Genomic DNA, 5,903 nt, shown 5'->3' with positions numbered 1-5,903 from the left:
GTTTATAATCCCTATGATGGTAAAAGGACCTATATATTTTGGTCTTAGCTTTCTACTCGGTATTCTTAAATTCAGATATTTTGTGGATAAATATACTTTATCTCCTACTTTAAACACTTTTTGGGTGGCTCATTTCTTATCTGTCTTTTTTTTTTACTTTTTTGTGCCTGGGATACAAGGGGTAGGCATTTCTATTGACCAGTCTGCTGAGAGTTGAGTCTTTTTTTTATATATAAACAGAGATAATCTGTATACCTATCTTTGTGGATGTGAAAAGCACATGCTGGTTATTTTTGAGCTTTCATTGACCCAGCAGTAGAGGGACGGACCCTCTGTGCAGATTTGATGTTTCCGTTTGCCAGGTTCCTATACTGGTCTCTAGCCAGACCTGTTTTTGTCCTTGAGATGTTTGGCTTGCAACATTTTGTTTTTTAAAAAACAAAATTGTATACAATGTGAAGTATGAGCCTTCGGCGTTTCCCCCTTTGGGTTCATTAAAGTTGTTCTTGTAAGTTGGAAAAAAAATAGGATTGTCTCAAGATCTTAGTTCTGGATTTCATCTAAGTACCAATGGTGCAGCTGAAGGAGCTAATGCAATGACACAACAATATTTAAGGTGCTATGTAAATTATCAACAGAATGGTTGGGCAGATTTACTACCTTTTGCTGAAGTGGCATACAATAATACAGTACACAGCAGTACTGGGTTTTCACCTTTTAAAGTGATTTCTGGGATTGAATATGTAACTATGCCTGAGATCTCTCAAGATATGCCCTCATCTACTACTTTAAACACATGGATGTATAATATAAAAACCAAAATGACAGGCAGTTTTTTCATCATGGGCCCAGTCTAACACCAAAATCCTTTGACTATCTGGAACATGGACTTTGGAGCCTTTCCACGACAGACCTTTTTTCATCATAAATTCACTTTTATGGGTTTGAAACCAACTATCTTGTTCCATAGTCTCCTTAAATTTCTGGATCTAAAGTTAACTGGGGTGGGTTTCCCTTGCATGGAAACCCTTGCACTGGTGCAGCAAGCTGGCTAGAAGGGATTATAGAATTTATCACTTCTTCCTTATTGAGGCATTCGTGAAAGGGCATCAGCTAAAAAGTGTTTTCCTCTGGGTATATAATGAAGATTAAATTAAATCAATTAAAATATTGAACCCATCTAATTTGTTTAGGAGGCAGTTTCGTTGGAGTCTTCAAAGCCTCTAGGCTTTATGATTTGTCCACACTTCAAATGGAATTTTGCTGCCCTCTAGGAATTGTCTCCATGTTAACAGCCCAACAAATTGCAAAAGCTTCCTTTTCCCACACAGCCCATCTTCTTTCAGTATCCATTAACTACTGAGAGGTATATGCACATGGTTGTAATTCCCCCTTCTCATTTGTTTGTAGCAAGACTGCCCCCACTGCGACATCACTAACATCTGCTTGTATTATGAAAGCTTTTCTGGATTTCTATGCCTCCAGCAGAAACACGATATCCCAAGTAATCTAAACTGGCTTTGTGAAAATTGCATTTTGATAATTTGGCATACAGTTGATTATCTAATAATTTTGTTAACACTGCTCTTATTAATTGTACATATTCTTCCATAGTGTCAGTATAAATTAAAATATCATCCAAATAAACCAGCACCCCTTTATATAAATATTTATGTAGTACCTCATTTATTAACTGCATGAAAAATGCAGAGGCTCCTTGTAGTCCAAAAGGCATTGTTTTGAATTGATAACAGCCTAAAGGGCAATTAAAGGCTGTCTTCTACTCATCTCCTTCTTTAATCCATACTCAATAATAGGCTTCTCTTGGGTCTAGTTTTGTAAAAATTTTCCCTTTAGACAAATGTCCTACCATATCTTTCATAAGTGGAAGGGGATACATGTTTTCCAGTGATATGGCACTAAGATTTTTATAATCAACACACATTCTAAGACCCTCCATCCTTCTTCCAAAATGAAATAGGGGCTGCCATTTTCAATTTTGCAGGTTGAACAAAACCTCAAGCCAGGTTTTTATCTAAAAACTCTCTGAGATCTTTCATTTCTTTTGTCATAGCATACATTTTTGGTTTAGGAAATTTGGCCTCTGGAATTATTTCAATGGCACAGTCTGATGGCCGATGAGGGGGGAGAATATCCAATTCCTTTTCACTAAATTCTTCCATTAAATCTCTATATGTTCTAATGCCTTGGTTGCTTTTTGTATATTCCCTTCTTTCACTATCACTTTCTTAACCATCAGTTCACAGTGACTAGCCGGTGCCTCCTGCAGTTTTTGTTGATTGACTGCTCTGTTCTTTAATTGCCATTTGTTGTTATTCCAATCTATAAGTGGATTCTTTTTCTTTAACCATGCTAAGCCTAAAATCATCCTTTCAGTCATTCTAGGGCAGCGGTTCTCAACCTATGGGTTGCGGCCCCATTTGGGGTCGATCGACCATTTCACGGGGGTCGTCAAGCAAGGCTGTCCGCCATTTTTTTCCCCTTTTCTGGCGGGTGCCTTACCTCCCTTGAGCTGGGCCAGCTGGTGGTCGGCCTGCTCCGTCTCTGCTGCTTGCCAGCTACGCCTTGGCTGGCGCAGGGGGCAGAACCACGCATGCATGGCGCTCCCGGGCAGGGAAAGTCCTCGACTTACGACCGGTTGGGTAGTCCTCGACTTATGACCTGTTTAGTCCTCGACTTACGACCGGTTTAGTCCTCGACTAACGACCGGTTGGGGGTCGCGGCATTAAAAAGGTTGAGAACCACTGTTCTAGGGGCTACAATAAAATGAATGATTTCAGTATGCTTGCCCAACTTTATAGTTATTGGTTCAGTGAGGTAATTTGCAGGTTCTCCCCCCATGAGAGACCCATCTAACTGCTTGAATCCCGTGGGTTGCCTTACCTTTCTAAGCCACAATCCAATTTTTTTTTACTGTAGGCAAGCTGATCACACACCTAGTGCAGCCTGAATCCAATTGGGTGGTACAGGTCTCCTTTACTCCTGAAGAAGGTACAAACAGTTCTACTTTGGTAGTCATAGGAGAAATAGGACCACTTACTATAGGGTCATCTTCCCTTTCACTATCACTTTCATAGAAAACCAATCCTTGTTTCTCTGAGTTGTCTCCCCTTTCCCTGAGGTTGGAGAGACCTTGACGACTTGCTGAGCCACTTTGGTATTTTCCTTGATTTTTTGTTCCTGCTTCTTTGGCCTCTGCTTGCTTGGAGGAGGATGAGTTGCCATTGGATATGGGGCAGGGCAATTTGTGTCTCTGTGTCTCTCCTTACCACATTGGAAACACTCCAATCCCCTGAAGGGGTCTCTCTCTCCTGGGCCTGGCAATATTACTCTTGCTTCTTCGGCCAGATGCCTGTCTCTCCCCTGACAGCTGAGGGCGAAGATCTTGACTAGTGTACTATCAGTAATCCATCAAGTATAATTCCACCTCTGTAGTTAACTCATACTATTTCTGAGGAGATGGGGCACCCTTCTGAGTAGACAGTTTTTTGTTTAACCATCTCGAAATTGGTAGACTAAGATGTGCTCTGGCCAACCTCTGACCCCAGCCACCAAACTATGAAATTCCCAAATATATTCAGTCACCGGTCTCTTCTTTTGCTTGATTCTCGCATCTGCCTTTCTTGCTTCGGCTGGGTCATCAAACCGATTCCATAGCTCCTGCATGAAGGCCTCCACATCATGGAGCTCTGGGGCGGCCTCATCATAAAGCAACACCAACCTCTCTACTGCATCCCCTTCCAGATTTGCTGAAATAACATTCACCTTGGATTCATCATCGGGGTATCTGTCTCCATACTTTTCTAGATAATTCGACACCTGAGTCAGGAAGTAAGCCAGCTTTTCCATCAAATTTGACTGTAAAATGAGGAGGCTGGGTATCTTTCCTCACCAGCACATATCCGAGTGGCTATCCTGCTACTGGTAGTGCTGCCTAACCCCCTCTCTGATCAGTTGTGCGATGGTCTGGTAGTGTCCCTCTTTTTGGGGCCCTGGCTTTTAGTGGCTAGTCCCCCTGCTAGTTGATTCATGCTGTCCAGAGTGAAGCTACTGTCTTCGCGAGCATGGAGAGGGAACAATAGGGTAATGAGCGTAACCCACAACTGACTATTTTGGGGGCCATCTCCTTGAACCTCCAAATCCCTGAACTTCTCTCAATTGTTCCACTGAAGGGCTGCAAGATGGCATAGGGAGTTTCCAATCCAACGGTTCTCCCCACATTGCCACCCTCTTGGATGCCTTCATTGTCCAAGGCTCACACAGAGCCAGAGGAAGCTCAGCTTCTGCTGCCTTCCCGAAGCCAGTCACCCACATAGTTCATGATGCCTGTTAAGGAATCTCTGTCTTTCCTCCTCCTCCAGCAGTTTGAGGTTGCTCCACTAATCCAGCATTTTGCTTCAGGCGAGCCCCCCCAACAAGTCGATCTCTCCCATCTGGATTATAGTTGCCATCCTCTGGAGAGAATTATCTCTGTGAGGTGACCCTTTTTTGGTCTTCTGTTCCATTGCAGAACTCAAAATGTACTAGCACCCCTGGGAGATAAACCCAGGTAGACTACGAAAATTATAACAGTTAGTTTAATGTCAACCTCCAGCTTGAGTACCCAAATAAAGTCCAGGATTTCTTTCATTTCTGAAGATCTTACTGTTTTATTGAATACATGACATGGTATAGGCGAACGAAAACTAACTCTAAAATCCCAAGATATCTAACCAAAGCATATAACAATGACATTCCCAGCCAAACCTCCCAGATGTCCCCATAGTTCATGTAAGCATCTTTTCATTGTTTTGAGAACCTTCTGTTATCTTCTTCCCCAGTTAGAATGTCCTCGAAAAGTTTCCATACATCTGTGTTTCAACAAACGTCTGCAGAACTGGAGAGGTTTTGTTTCTCTAACTCATGCAAAGCCTCATCTCCCTCCCCTTACTCTAATGACAAGATGAAAACAATAAGGCATGTAGCTGCTAAGTTTTCACTCTTGACAATACTTTTGTTGTGCTATTGCTAATGCTATGATTCACTTGGGGATGCTTTAGTTCTTGATTTTGTGAATTAAATAGGGGACTGAACTAATGGCTCAAAAGCTTCCATCTTGATTTATAATAGGACAAGAAACTTTTTTTAATAAGTGTGCAAGCCTGATTCATAGTCCATAGCCATAATTGACTTTTGCCAAATCCCCTGCAACATGGCCAAGGCAAGGCTAACAGCTTGCCTATTTTCCTTAGTTTTCACTTAAGTAAGGATAAATACTAGTAAACATGTCACCAACACTGGAAGTTTTTAAGAAGAGACTGGACAGCCATTTGTCTGAAATGGTGTAGGGTTCCTGCCTGAGCAGGGGGTTGGACTCGATGACCTCCAAGGTCCCTTCCAACTTTATTATTATTATTATTATTATTATTATTGTTGTTGTTGTGGATCATCGCACAGTCAGCCAGATGTTCAGACTGGATTTGGCATTTTGTCTACCTATCGAGTCCTTACCCAGGACCTGGGATAGGCAGATGTGGATGTTTGATGGTATTACAGATATCGTCGCAGGATGGAAGAGTTCCTAGTAAGGCCGCCTTTTGCAATTGACTAATAGCGAATTTGTCAATGCCAGTGGTGTTCAAGTGGTGCTCCAATTGTTTTGGGATTGCACCCAAGGCGCCTATTACTATTGGTACTACCCTTGCTTGCTTTTGCCACAGTCTTTCTATTTCTATTTGCAGGTCTTTGTATTTTGTTATCTTCTCCAGTTCTTTCTTGTCTATTCTGCTATCTCCAGGCACTGCCACGTCCACTATCCAGACTTTTTTGTCTTTCTTATCGACAGTTGGTAAGTCCGGGATGTTATGTTGCAGGTGCTTCTGAAGTCCCAGAGCAGTTTAATG

This window comes from Protobothrops mucrosquamatus, unplaced genomic scaffold (genome assembly GCF_001527695.2).
Source record: "Protobothrops mucrosquamatus isolate PMUCROS unplaced genomic scaffold, P.Mucros_1.0 scaffold551, whole genome shotgun sequence".
Taxonomy (NCBI): Eukaryota; Metazoa; Chordata; class Lepidosauria; order Squamata; family Viperidae; genus Protobothrops; species Protobothrops mucrosquamatus.
The sequence above is the reverse complement of the archived record's forward strand: the minus strand, read 5'-3'. Positions refer to the sequence as shown.